The sequence below is a fragment of the Chanodichthys erythropterus genome, chromosome 18, assembly GCF_024489055.1.
Source record: "Chanodichthys erythropterus isolate Z2021 chromosome 18, ASM2448905v1, whole genome shotgun sequence".
Lineage (NCBI taxonomy): Eukaryota > Metazoa > Chordata > Actinopteri > Cypriniformes > Xenocyprididae > Chanodichthys > Chanodichthys erythropterus.
This window is the reverse complement of record NC_090238.1, coordinates 37,267,066-37,282,437: the sequence shown is the minus strand read 5'-3', so window position 1 is coordinate 37,282,437 and position 15,372 is coordinate 37,267,066. Positions and strand designations below refer to the sequence as shown.

At 43.2% G+C, this 15,372-nt stretch overlaps 1 protein-coding gene across 2 annotated transcripts in view; it reads right to left on the bottom strand.

The window, feature by feature from the left end:
• The window catches only part of si:zfos-364h11.1 (NACHT, LRR and PYD domains-containing protein 3), a 56,006-nt gene that overhangs the window by 8,289 nt on the left and 32,345 nt on the right, over positions 1-15,372 (bottom strand). The gene's annotated exons all lie outside the window — the stretch shown is intronic.

Genomic DNA, 15,372 nt, shown 5'->3' with positions numbered 1-15,372 from the left:
GATTTAGAAGGCCAATCAATTCAAAGTAGGCGGGGCCTACTGTTTACAGAAGCAGAGCGTGAATTCCAGCGGGAAGCACCGATACCATTTTTAAGGACAGAGTACGAGTACCAATACTTTTTTTCTAGTACTTGCTGATACCGATACCTATATTTTTCGGGAGTTATCATTGCATGTGTGTACGGAACACGACTCACTCCCAAAAATGCAATGATTGATAGCTTGGAAACCATAGCGACGAGCTGGCGTCTCCCGTGTTTGGTATCCGTTATTGTGACCAAAGTAACATTACAGTAACAAAACACTCGCTATTTTCAGCAATTTAAAGGGGTGGTTCAGTGTTTTTTTTTCTAGGCTTGATTGTGTTTTGGGGGCACAGTTTAACATATTTTACCTTTATTCTACACCTCTGTTTCCACTGTCATATGAACGGCTCGTTTGACTTCCTGCTTCTATGAAGCCACTCCCTCCAAAATACGCAGTGTGCTCAGATTGGTCAGCAGGTTGGTAACTGGCCCAGTGTATCGTGATTTGCTGAAGTGTCCGGAAACGCCACGCCCCTTACCATTCGTTGTTACGTGATTAGGTAGAAATGTAAATAGTAGCGCCTATATTGCTGTATCAAATTGAGCCGAATCAGACCCAGATGAAGAGTAAAAAGCAGAACCTCTGCAATCGCGTCTTTTAAAGGACGTTTATGAATGGTATTTCATTTTGTATTTGTGTCAAAGTGTTTAGATGCTGTCACTGCTGTTTGTTAGCTTTCAATATAGGGTTTTATCCTGATTAAAGCTTTACTGTAGCCGAATACATGACTGAGTAGTCGCATTTTTGTAAAGGCAGCGTTTAATTTATAGCATGAACAACTGTTTGTCTATGAACATAGAAGTTTGTTGGTGTTTGTTGCACTAGAATTTAGCTAACTGGCTAGCAGAAACAAGTTGCTCTTTGTATATGTCTTTGATGCACTAAAAATAGCAACAGAACTATAACATTACGTTTAAAAGACAAACAATAAAACGTACTTACAGTTTGGGAGCGATAAACAGCAGCTTCTGCTTTTAATGTGGGAACTGCTCCATCTTTCAGTAAAAGCCTTTGTGCAAATCCAGTTTTAAACTCGTGTAGATTCTGGAAGCTGTCTTCAGCACCAAATCCAGACTGCGGTCAAGCCAGCCGCCACCCAGAAATGAGCGGTCAATCTAGCCGCCCCTATATTTTGCGGTCCGCGCATACAATTGGTATTACGGTAAGACTGTCTGTGAACCGATCTGAACGTGATTTCACATTCATTCATTTATTCAGTCAGTCAGTCAGTCAGACAATAAAAATAACTAAAAAAAAATATTTCACAGCTCAATTGTTTTGCTCATATTTTCAGAAATTCATAAAAAATAAAATCATAGTCTCCACAGACTAATTTCACCTCAGCTGGAGAGGACACATTCTCACAGTGTCAACTGCACCGTTTCAAGACATTCTGATGTTGCATTCCAAAATAAGAGCCCCTCAAAACTGAAAATTTCACTGAGGTGAAATTATTCTGTGGAAACTAGGATTTTATTTTTTATGAATTTCTGAAAATATGAGCAAAACAGCAGAAACATGAGTTTTGGGGGGCTCTTATTTTGGAATGCAACATCAGAATGTCCTGAAACGGTGCATTTGACACTGTGAGAATGTGTCCTCTCCACCTGAGGTGAAATTATTCTGTGGAAACTAGGATTTTATTTTTTATGAATTTCTGAAAATATGAGCAAAACAGCAGAAACATGAGTTTTGGGGGGCTCTTATTTTGGAATGCAACATCAGAATGTCTTGAAACGGTGCAGTTGACACTGTGAGAAGGTGTCCTCTCCAGCTGAGGTGAAATTATTCTGTGGAAACTAGGATTTTATTTTTTATGAATTTCTGAAAATATGAGCAAAACAGCAGAAACATGAGTTTTGGGGGGGCTCTTATTTTGGAATGCAACATCAGAATGTCTTGAAACGGTGCAGTTGACACTGTGAGAAGGTGTCCTCTCCAGCTGAGGTGAAATTGGTCTGTGGAAACTAGGATTTAATTTTTTATGAATTTCTGAAAATATGAGCAAAACTGCAGAAACATGAGTTTTGGGGGGCTCTTATTTTGGAATGCCACATCAGAATGTCCTGAAACGGTGCAGTTGACACTGTGAGAATGTGTCCTCTCCAGCTGAGGTGAAATTAGTCTGTGGAAACTAGGATTTTATTTTTTATGAATTTCTGAAAATTTGAGCAAAACAGCAGAAACATGAGTTTTGGGGGGCTCTTATTTTGGAATGCAACATCAGAGTGTCTTGTAACGGTGCAGTTGACACCGTGAGAATGTGTCCTCTCCACCTGAGGTGAAATTAGTCTGTGGAAACTAGGATTTTATTTTTTATGAATTTCTGAAAATATGAGCAAAACCGCAGAAACATGAGGTTTGAGGGGCTCTTATTTTGGAATGCAACATCGGAATGCCTTGAAACGGTGCAGTTGACACTGTGAGAATGTGTCCTCTCCAGCTGAGGTGAAATTAGTCTGTGGAAACTAGGATTTTATTTTTTATGAATTTCTGAAAATATGAACAAAACAGCACAAACATGAGTTTTGGGGGGGCTCTTATTTTGGAATCCAACATCAGAATATCCTGCTGAAACGGTGCCGTTAACACTGTGATAAGGTGTCCTCTCCACACGAGGTAAAATAGTTCTGTGAAATGTATTCAGTTTCACAATGTATGGACAAAACAGCGTATGAGTGTTGGAGGGCTTTAATTTTGGAATTCAGCAGCATACAATGTCAGGCTTTGAGGTTTACTATCATTTTCAGGTGAAATTGAGCTGTGAAATATTTTTTTTTAGTTATTTTTATTGTCTGACTGACTGACTGACTGAATAAATGAATGAATGTGAAATCACGTTCAGATCGGTTCACAGACAGTCTTACCGTAATACCAAGTGTATGCGCGGACCGCGAAATATAGGGGCGGCTAGATTGACCGCTCATTTCTGGGTGGCGGCTGGCTTGACCGCAGTAAATCCAGTGTGAAAATATCACAGATTATAATGGGTTCTATATCTTTTGACACGTCGCGTCGTGCAGCTCACGTTCGGTGTATTGAACTTTCAGTGCTGTAACTTTGCAGATACTGTTTATGCTCAAGCAGCAACATTACACACTAACTAAAGTTAAAAAAGTGAAATCGCATGTAACCACCCCTTTAACTAAACACACTAACACAGTCGACTGAGGCGTCGTGAAATGTAATGCTTGTACAGCCTGTTTCATACAGAGTGCGCTGTTTCTTTGCCATGGTCACTCATTATAAGCGTATTTGGGCTTGTTGTTTAAGCTTGTCTCATAAAGCAAACAGGTTTTTGGAGCTATTAAAGTGAGCAGACATGAATCACAATATTTTGGTCTTATTTTCAGCATTAAGCATTTGGATTTATTTTGGTTTATTATGGGCTTATTCTTGTTCGCCGATTTTTCTAACAAGATCTGGCAACACGAATGAGTAAAGGCTCGTGCTTTCCCTGTGATTCACCGCACATACAGAAGAAGAGACATATCGCCGATGTATGTTAACTTCAACTAGCTGTTCAGTTCGGTTCCATTCACACTGCATAGAATTTCTGTAAATGCAGTTGTCACTAACTGTATTTTTCGGGAGTTAATTTGGTTGTAGAATGTGGTTGTCACTCCCGTATTTTACTGAACTGTGTGTGTACAGAACGCGATTAAGCACTAAAAGGTGAACTGACAACCGAATTTAGCTGCAGTGTGTACGTGGCCATTGTTTCTGCTGCTGCCGCCGGTGTCTCTGTACACGGACAATTCTGTCAGGTAGGCATCACATGAGGTATTGGTCTTTGGTATCGGGGGTATTTTTACGAGTACAAGTACAAGTACAAGAGCTTGGTAATATGTCAACTGTTTTGCAATAGAAATGTTAAAACGACCAACAGAAACATCCAGTAATGCAAACTACTCATTTTTTTTCTTTTTTTCTCAAATATGGTAGTTCTGAACTGAAAATACGTTTTTACGTGATTATTCCTAACATGACAAGACAAGAAACATTTTTGACATTAGTCGAATAATAAAGCTACATGTACACATTATAAGGCAAATGTAACTATTATTTGCAAATAGTTCAAAATGATAATTTCCCAACTAGATTTAGACCTAGAATTTCCTTGACTGTTCTGTTTCTTTATGCTTTATAAAAAAAATGGTCTCCCCCATATGGCGGCATTATAATGCTTGCGCGCAGTAAATCACTTCCGTGAGAGGATAACAGATCTACACGCGAGGATATGGGAAGCCAAAAGGTTCTGAATTACGCTATAGATTAATCGCGCTTACAAACGCCGTAAAATACAGCATTTTAAACAGTATTTGCGCAACAAAATACGCTGTTGTGATTAAAAACAGCGTAAAAACGTGCGAAATTCCGTCAATGACGCAGTATTTAACGGTGTTTTAGTGTGCATGAAAAGCGCCATCCATCTTGCCATATGACGCATATGGTTGCACAGAGCGCGCTTCTTTTACGGCGTTTTACTTATAGTATAATGAGTCATGCCCATGATTTCCACAGCCAGTAGGTTTGAATGTTTTTCACCCAATCAATGGTAAACTGAGTCAGACCAGACCAATTCAGCACGGATCATTTTAGCCAAAGGAGTGCCTATGAATTGAAAGGATATACAGTGCCCTCCACTAATATTGGCACCCTTGGTAAAGATGAGCAAATGCGGCTGTGAAAATAAATCTGCATTGTTTATCCTTTTGATCTTTAGTTTAAAAAATTCACATAATTCTAACATTTCATTTAAGTAAAACAACTGAAAATGGGGGAAAAGCTCATTATGAAATGTTTTTTTTCTAGTTTACGTCGGCCACAATTTTTGGCACCCAATTATTGTAACTTCCTTTTCTCAAGATAACAGCTCTGAGTCTTCACCTGAGTTTGGAGAACACCTGACAAGAGATCAGAGACCATTCCTTCATACAGAATCTCTCCAGATCCTTCAGATTCCAGCTCCATGTTGGTGCTTCTTCTCTTCAGCTCACTCCACTCATTTTCTTTAGAGTTCAGGTCAGGGGACTGAGATGGCCATGACAGAAGCTTCATTTTGTGCTCAGTGACACATTTTTGTGTTGGTTTTGATGTTTGTTTTGGATCATTGTCCTGATAGAAGATCCAACCATGGCCCATTATTGGATTTCTAGCAGAAGCAGTCAGGTTTTGATTTTTTTTATCTGATGGTATTTGATAGAATCCATGATTTCATGTATCTGAACAAGATGTCCAGGACCTCCAGCAGAAAAATAGGTCCACAACATTTAATATCCAGCAGTATATTTAACTGACATGGGGTACTTTTTATCCATGTGTGCACCAAACCCATCTGGTGGGTTTGCTGCCAAAAAGCTCTTTTTTTAGTTTAATCTGACCATATAAGCCGGCCCCGTTTGAAGTTTGAACTGAATATGCTGGAGATTGTTTCTGGATGAGAGCAGAGGATTTTTCTTTAAACCCTTTCCGAACAACTTGTGGGGATCTAGGTGCTGTTTGATAATTTTTTTTAGGCTTTCTGAGACTCAAGACTCAACTAATCTCTGCAATTCCAGCTGTGATCCTTGGAGAGTCTTTGGCCACTCAAACTCTCCTCCTCACCGCGCATTAGGACGATTTAGACACACGTCCTCTTCCAGGCAGATTTTTAACATCTTGATTGGAACTTCTTAATTATTGCCCTGATGGTGGAAATGGGGATTTTCAATGCTTTAGCTATTTTCTTACAGCCACTTTCTATTTTGTGAAGCTCAACAATCTTTTGCGGCACATCAGAACTATATTCTTTGGTTTTACTCATTTTGATGAATGATTACGGGAATTTGGCCTTTGTGTTTCCTCATGTTTATACTCCTGTGGAACAGGAAGTCTAGGCTGGACAATTGCATGTTCATGATCACCCTGGTGTGCTAAAAAAAAATGTAAATATGAATGGGAATACACTTCAGAGATATTTTACACATGAAAAATTCTAGGGGTGCCAATAATTGTGGCCAACGTGCTTTGGAGAAAAACATTTTTCATAATGTGATTTTTCTCCCCACTTTCAACTGTTTTACTACGATGAAAGGTTAGAATTTTGTGAATTTTTTTAATGAAAGATCAAAAGGATTAACAATACAGATTAATTTTTTTACAGCTGCCTTTGCTCATATTTACCAAGGGTGCCAATATTTGTGGAGGGCACTGTATATATTAGGGGTGCAACGGTTCTGGGTATAAAATCGAACCGTACGGTTCTCCACTTACGGTTCGGTACGCACTTGCACCGCGGTCCATCTCGAATGACGACGCATCTATTGGTTAATATGGTTTGTTTAAAATAGCAACGTGGAAAACAGACAGACAGAGTTCAGATAATGTATGTTTCAGTCGATGGATGCGCAAAACGTTACAACAACGATAATTAAAAAGCGTGGACAAAACAGTCACTTTTTGTAAACTGTTAACTGCGAGTGACATATGCTCTAATGTTCAGTCATTTACGCCGTCATCACCCGGGTGTTGATAGCGCGCGAGCGCAGGTGAGACCTGAACAGTTGCTGTCTGTGTTTAAACTAAACTCCTTTAAGCCATGCTGATTTAAACCTTCAAGAACAAGACGCGAAAGAGAACTCGCGCATGTTACGGATGCTGGTAGAGATGAGGCTGATACGGATATCCACAATACGAATGATACGTTTATTAAACAGAAAGCAGGAAACACCAAACATACATCTTAACAAAACAGAGAACGGACCAGGAGTGAAGGGAGTGAGTGCAATATATGGGGAGTGCTGACAATAGAGTCCAGGTGCAGGTGATGAGTGACGATGAGGAGCTGACGAGGGAAGTGAGTGCAGGTGTGGAGAACAGGAGGATTCTGGGAAATGGAGTCCAGGGAAACAAGGGATCTGTAACAGTACCTCCCCCTCCCGGTAGGCGCGTCCTCGCCTCGCCGCCGTAGGCGGGCGCCCTGGAGACCTCAAACCGGAGCAGGGGGATGAGTAGACTGGAGTGGAGGTCTCCAGGGCGGGCTCAAAAGCCATGGCGGGTCAGGAGCCAAAGGCAGCCATGGCGGGTCAGGGGTTGAAGGCAGCCATGGCGGGTCAGGAGCCGAAGGCAGCCATGGCGGGTCAGGTGCAGCGGGCAGCCATGGCGGGTCAGGTGCAGCGGGCAGACATGCAGCGGGCATACATGGCGGGTCAGGTGCAGCGGGCAGCCATGGCGGGTCAGGTGCAGCGGGCAGCCATGGCGGGTCAGGAGCCGAAGCCTTCGAGGCGTTGAGCCCAGGCGTCGCTGAAGGACTGGCGGGTGATGGCGGAACCGAAGGCTCCGCCGACCGAAGCGCAGCCGGGACTCCAGAAGGCCGCAGTAGAAGCAGTAGGACAGCCAACAAAAAGAACACCGGGGGGAGTGAGGAAGCCAACTGAAACTGAGGGACGGAGTGACGGAGCGGAGACGGAGGAGTGTAGTCCAGAGGGAAGGGCAGGCTGACGAGTGCACAAGGTGTGAGTGGAGGCAGGATGGATACTGGTGACGCTGGTGGACTGATGGGTAACGGTGGAGCAGAGGGAGGTTGGAGCCGGGGTGTAGGTAATCGCCCAGAGGTCCGAGGTGGAGATCTGGGCGAGGGGGCTTGAGGTGAAGGTTCAGTGTAAACATAACTGGATGGAGGTGGGAGAGGGAGGCAGGGAGGGAAAACAGTCTTTGGGCTGGAGGGTTCAAAAACACAGTTCATAGGAGCAGTAGGTTCGGCGGCGGCGGCTGGAGCGGCTGGCTCGGCGGCGGCTGGAGCGGCTGGCTCGGCGGCGGCGGCTGGAGCGGCTGGCTCGGCGGCGGCGGCTGGAGCGGCTGGCTCGGCGGCGGCGGCGGCGGCTGGAGCGGCTGGCTCGGCGGCGGCGGCTGGAGCTGAGGGCTCGTAGGCGGCGGCTGGAGCTGAGGGCTCGTAGGCGGCGGCTGGAGCTGAGGGCTCGTAGGCGGCGGCTGGAGCTGAGGGCTCGTAGGCGGCGGCTGGAGCTGAGGGCTCGTAGGCGGCGGCTGGAGCTGAGGGCTCGTAGGCGTCGGAGACTGGAGAACTTTGCTCGGCGGCGGAGACTGGAGAACTTTGCTCGGCGGCGGAGACTGGAGAACTTTGCTCGGCGGCGGAGACTGGAGAACTTTGCTCGGCGGCGGAGACTGGAGAACTTTGCTCGGCGGCGGAGACTGGAGAACTTTGCTCGGCGGCGGAGACTGGAGAACTTTGCTCGGCGGCGGAGACTGGAGAACTTTGCTCGGCGGCGGAGACTGGAGAACTTTGCTCGGCGGCGGAGACTGGAGAACTTTGCTCGGCGGCGGAGACTGGAGAACTTTGCTCGGCGGCGGAGACTGGAGAACTTTGCTCGGCGGCGGAGACTGGAGAACTTTGCTCGGCGGCGGAGACTGGAGAACTTTGCTCGGCGGAGACTGGAGAACTTTGCTCGGCGGAGACTGGCGCTGCTTGCTCGGCGGAGACTGGCGCTGCTTGCTCGGCGGAGACTGGCGCTGCTTGCTCGGCGGAGACTGGAGAACTTGGCTCGGAGGAGACTGGAGAACTTGGCTCGGAGGAGACTGGAGAACTTGGCTCGGAGGAGACTGGGGTTGAGGGCCATTTCATCCCCTCAAATACAATTAAAATCCCCACAGGCACTGGAGCTGGCTCTGTGGGGACTAGAGCTGGCTCTGGAGGTACTGGAGCTGGCTCTGGAGATACTGGAGCGGGCTCTGGAGATACTGGAGCGGGCTCTGGAGACACTGGAGCGGGCTCTGGAGACACTGGAGCGGGCTCTGGAGACACTGGAGCGGGCTCTGGAGACACTGGAGCGGGCTCTGGAGACATTGGGGCCGCTTTCTTCCTCCTCCTCCGCTTACTGGGCCCAGTAGCGGAATATGGGTCCAGCCTGGGGCAGGCAGGGAGTTCGCTGGAGCGGTATGCGGAGGAAGCCGGAGGTTGACTGACTGGCCCGGCCAACCGTGTTTCTGGATGGACCGGACGACAACACTGATCCTGAACCTCTTCTACTAAGAATTTGGAGCCATTCAACCACAAAATTAAATTGATAGTATCGCTTAAGGAGAAACAAAAAACAGGTTCATCAAAACGGATAGTGTCGTCATCCAATCCATCCAAAAACAAGGAGATCAACTGAGCATCAGGCCAGTCAGACAAGAAAGCAAGCTCCACGAACTCCTCCACATACCTCTCCAGCGAACGACCCACCTGTAGGAGCCCGATGAGGCGATCGCCGGTTGTCAGATGAGTGAGAGGCGTTGGAGGAGCAGGAGCCAGGGAGCTGGTGGAAGTCTCCATTTTTTTTCTTTTTTTTTTTTGTGGAAAATCTGGTCGTTTTGTGGTCCGTTCTTCTGTTACGGATGCTGGTAGAGATGAGGCTGATACGGATATCCACAATACGAATGATACGTTTATTAAACAGAAAGCAGGAAACACCAAACATACATCTTAACAAAACAGAGAACGGACCAGGAGTGAAGGGAGTGAGTGCAATATATGGGGAGTGCTGACAATAGAGTCCAGGTGCAGGTGATGAGTGACGATGAGGAGCTGACGAGGGAAGTGAGTGCAGGTGTGGAGAACAGGAGGATTCTGGGAAATGGAGTCCAGGGAAACAAGGGATCTGTAACAGCGCACGCTGTGAGAAGATTTGTGTGCGCTCATCCGAAGCGCGTACACGCTTATTTCAGTCAGCGTGCAAATACTGAGTTCTCTTTCAAGTCTTGCGCTTCAGCGGCCAAATTTATACAAAAATTATGTCAACATGCCCGTCTTGGCGAGTATCCTAGCAAACATAGTCGGTTATGTCTTAAGTGAACATATAGGCTATTAGTCGAGAAAGACATTGCATGTGTAACAGTATATGTACTGGATCGTGCATGTCTTAAAGGGAAAAACTATTCCTGTTTTTAATGTAAAATCAAACAACAAATAACAAAGAAATCACTCACTGCTCTTGAATGAATAGTTTTTGTAACTTCAATAATGATTAATCTTTATTTATTTTATACAGTAAAGATAATATGCAGTGTTATTTTATATTTGATTACTTTATCCATTTTCTGTACCTGAAAACTACTGTTAGATTCCTGAAAAACCCGAAAAGCACTGTTTATTTTATTTGAGTATTTGCTTTATTGTACTTATTTGTGATGTTGCTTGTAGTTTGATTGTTTGTTCTTATTTTCTTTATTTTTATTTGACAGTAGTCCTATTTTTCCTAAACATAGCACATACCGAACCGTACCGAAAACCGTGACCCTAAAACCGTGATACGAACCGAACCGTGAGCAATTTGAACCGTTGCACCCCTAGTATATATATATATATATATATATATATATATATATATATATATATATATATATACACAATAGCCTATAACTTTCTGGATATTTTCATCTATACTAACATTAAACATGATTAATCTATAGCATAATTCTGAGCATTTTGGCTTGCCATACAAGAAAATGGGAGCCCGTGAGCTTATTTTAAACCCGCGCGCATGCATGACATCTCCTCTGGAACATCAAGCCCTCGCATACTCGGACACGACTCGCAGCATACGCATCATCACTTCCCACACTCGCGCTCGATCTTCTATTTTGCTTGCGCGAACACTTTTTATTTTTGACAGTCGTGGGGTGGGACTTTACTTATTTCAGTGTAACCTCACATGTCATTGGTCACTTCAGTTTTTCCGGAAGTCTGTTGTGATTGGATACCTGTTGTAAAACGATTAGACATGGCTTCATCAATGGACCAGATGAAAGTGGGTTAAACTTTATTTATTGACTGATTGATCGCATTATTATTATAATATGTCCTTACCAGACACTATATTAACTTGATTTATTATTATTTTTAAGGAGCTGTAGCTGCTAGGGAAAAATGAGAACACATTTGCTGTATTTCAGCGCTACATTACCACTATACTTCCACGGTGTCTGTTTACCCAGCCAAAATTATATCAGTTCTGAGAACTACAGAAATGTGAAAAGTGTCAATTAAATAGTTGTAACTAGGGCTGCAGCTATCGATTCTTTTTGTAATCGATTAATCTAGCACTTAATCGATCGATTAATCTGATTTTTTTTTTTACAGTTTTTTCCAATTGCTAACACACTAAAATGACATGCACAGCACAATTATTTAAACTGACACACAGAGAGCAAAACTTCTTCTCAAGTCTCCAAAAGTCTAAACACCTTTTCTGTTTTACACACATTTTGCATTTCAAAATAGCACTTTTTAAATTCACTAAATACAGTTCTCTGCATAAGACACAACAATCTGACATAAAGTCACATGTTTGCCATTTCAAAACACTGCCATTCAAAATGACACTACATGAGCTAATTGGCCAATTACATATGCCACCTGGCCAAACACCTCAGTGGTTAATTGTTAACACTTCAATCAGGATGTAAGCACTATGAAAAGACCACAGCAATGGAAGACATTGCAGAGAGAGGAAGAGGAAGAGGGAGGTTGAGAATAAGAGGGGGAGGAAGAGTGAGAGGTAGGGGTAGAGCAGGTAGAGGAGTTCATGGCCAAAGAAGACAAACACTTTCAAATGAAATCAGAGCAACCTTAGTAGATCATGTCATCAACCATGGGTTGACAATGCGTGAGGCTGGACAGAGAGTGCAGCCAAACTTGAGCCGTTTTACTGTCGCCTCTGTCATCCGGACCTTTAGACTGGAGAACAGGTATGTAACCAAAATTTCATGTAGTACACATGTAGTATACCCCATGTCATAGTGTATCAGTTGGGTGACACCTGTTTACTTAGTGTATGACATCAGCCATTCATGAACTGTACAAGTTTCCTGTACAATGTACTCTACTGTGGGGGAAAGTATTTAGGCTGCATTGTCCAAGCCCTATATATATTTTTATTTTATTTTTTCTAAAGGACTGAGAGACGACACCATGGTGGAGGAAGGGGCCAAATGTTCACCGGGGTACAGGAAGCTGCCATTGTAAACTTGGTTTTGGAAAATAATGAAATCAGATTAGGAGAAATTCAAAGCCACATCATCCAAGACAACACCTTATTCAACAACATTCAACGAGTTAGTCTGTCCACATTGGCTCGCATTCTCAAGCGAAACCAAATCAGAATGAAACAACTTTATAAGGTGCCGTTTGAGAGAAACTCTCAAAGAAACAAAGAGTTCAGACGAGCATATGTGGATGTAAGTACTATATTGACTGCAGTACACTACACACAACATTGTTTCCCAGTGTACTGGATAACACCATATTGAGTGATTTTTGTTCTTTGTTTTCAGGGAGTACTGGAAATGGATGCTCATGCAATCCCACATGAGTTCATCTTTATAGATGAGGCTGGGTTCAACCTAGCAAAGACCAGAAGAAGAGGGAGAAACCTCATTGGCCACAGAGCCATTATAGATGTTCCTGGCCAAAGTGGTGGGAACATCACAATGTGCGCTGCCATCTCCAATATGCATGGTGTCCTCCACCGTCATGCCAAACTTGGACCATACAACACAGCCCATATTCTCACATTTCTGGACAGACTTCACAACATTCTCATACCACCAGAGCGTATGAATGATGCAGACCATCAAAGAAACCGGTACGTTGTAGTATGGGACAACGTGAGCTTTCATCGTGCAGCCCCAGTCCAAAACTGGTTTGCTGACCACCCAACATTTCTCGTGCAATACCTCCCACCATACTCCCCATTTCTGAACCCCATAGAAGAACTCTTTTCGGCATGGCGGTGGAAGGTATACGACCGGCAGCCCTTTGTGCGCATGCCTCTTGTGCAGGCCATGGAAGAGGCATGTGATGAGATTGATGTGGGTGCAATTCAGGGATGGATAAGGCACTCAAGGCGCTTCTTCCCTCGATGTCTGGCAAGGGAAGATATTGCCTGTGATGTTGACGAGGCGTTGTGGCCAGACCCGGCTGTGCGGCAAGATGCTGCCTAATTATTTTTCTTGCCTCTTTTTTTACTGTAATATATTTTTTTTTCAGAAATTTTTCTTTTTCAGTTTACTTTTTTTGTAAGAATATTTTTGTTCAGTCCCATGTAAATATATCTGCTGTGCTTATGTTGTACTGACTTGTTTACTGTAGTGAAGGAAAAAAAATAAAAATGTTGCAACAGCATGTGTGTGTATCTGCAAATATTTCTGTGCATGTGAACAATCTGATACATATTTTAGTATTATGGCAAAGCATACTAAAGATGGGGGTGCTTTTCATTATGCCCAACAGTGTGTAGGTGGTTAGGCAAAAATCTGGTAATATGAATGAAGTGTGTGCCATTTCATGCAAAAGTTTGATTTTGATAATGCTCTGTGTAGTTTCGGTTGCAGTGCTTCATTTTGCAGGATATATGAGGTATTTTGCAGTTTGGGTGTGTGGTTTTGTGAATTGTGTTAAGTGTTTTGATAAAACCAGACTAGTTTGAAAAATTGTGTGTTAGCAATTGGAAAAAACTGTAAAGCTATTGTTATCCAATTTGTTGGCCTTAAAACGTCTTAAAAATGAACATATGTACACCAGAGAAATCTAAATTTTCTCGGGGGAGCATGCCCCCGAACCCCCCTAGCAAATTACATTTTATGACCTTGGTAATTATGAAACCATAATCCATCTGAATGCAAAATGTGTATTTCTACAAATGTGCACACTTTGGGACTAAAACAGTGTAGGTATGTGTATGCAAATAAATGGGACTGAATGCGACTGAATGTAAATGTTTGTGTCCTCACTATTCTATTAATAACTATCAATTGATTTTGCATGTATATGTATATACATATAGGACATACATTTAGAAAAAATAAACACATTGGTTGGCCTATTCATGAGCATACATCAGCAATTACACATGTTTAGGGGAATAGGGCATTATTAATATATCATGTAAGGTGGTATGTGCTAGAAATGAGTAAACCATTATCAGTGAGTCTGCCCATGGGGTGGAGTCACCGCCCCGCCAGGCAGTGTCCCACATTGTCCCTCAGAAACATAGCCCTTGTCCCCCCTTGGGCTTATTAGCAGGTGGTCACCCTAAGTACATCACTTATTTTTTTAGGACTACACCACTAGTAGGAACAACATAAGGGTGAGTATTTTTGGGTGAACTATCCCTTTAAGTCTGCTTTAAGTAAAGTGATTAATTTATTCAATGTGTCACTTTTTCTCCACAGATCACTGATTACAGGTCAGCTCAGCTGGAGTAACTCTGGGTTCAGTGTTTTACTCAGTGTCACAGTGATGATGGGGAAGGATTGATCTCAGTAACAGTTTCTGTTCATCTCCACTTCTCACAACTTTGACACTTTAATCAGTGAATAAATTATTTTCTCATTTCATTACACACAGGGTCTTTGGCGTCTGTTCAGACTCCACACATTTACAGAGCAACTGTATAAAAATATACAATTTTATTTAGCAGCAGGGTCATAGGTCCATTCATTTTTCTGGATGTGACCAACTGTTCCTATCACAACTTTTTTGCAATATTTTGTGAATATTTATATTTACACATTTTAAAATATAAGGACCGTATATGGGACCCCCTCGAAAACAAGATGCTACATCTCAAGGGGTTTATCCTAAATAAATAAATTTCAATACATTAAAACCAGTATTTTTGTGAAAGGTGAGAATTTGTTGTTGAATTTATCAGACGCTTTTATCCAAAGCGACTTACAAATGAGAGTAGTAGAATCAATCAAATCAACATGAGAACAACAGTATGTAAGTGCTGAGTGAAGTCACAGTTATGTCAGTAAAGTGCTCATAGCAAATTTTTTTTTTTTTTTTTTTTTTTAAATAAATACACAGATAGGAGAAGAATATTAGTCAAGGTAAGTGCTACTACTACTGGGTCATGTGCTGACGAAAAAGATACGTCTTTGACTGATTGTTCAATATTTTTTGAAAATGGCTAGAGACTCAGCTGCTCGGATAGAGCGTGGTAGGTCATTCCACCAGCCAGGAACAGTCCCGGAGAAGGTCCGTGAGAGTGATTTTGTGCCCCTATGTGATGGCACCACAAGGCGCCGTTCACTTGCAGAACGCAGGTTTCTGGAGGGCGCGTAAGTCTGAAGTAGTGAGTTAAGGTATAGCGGTGCAGAGCCAGCTGTCGTTCTGTAGGCAAACATCAGAGCCTTGAATTGGATGCGAGCAGCTACTGGCAGCCAGTGCAGACTGATGAAGAGAGGAGTGACGTGCGCTCTCTTCGGTTCGTTGAAGACCAGTCTTGCTGCAGCAATTTG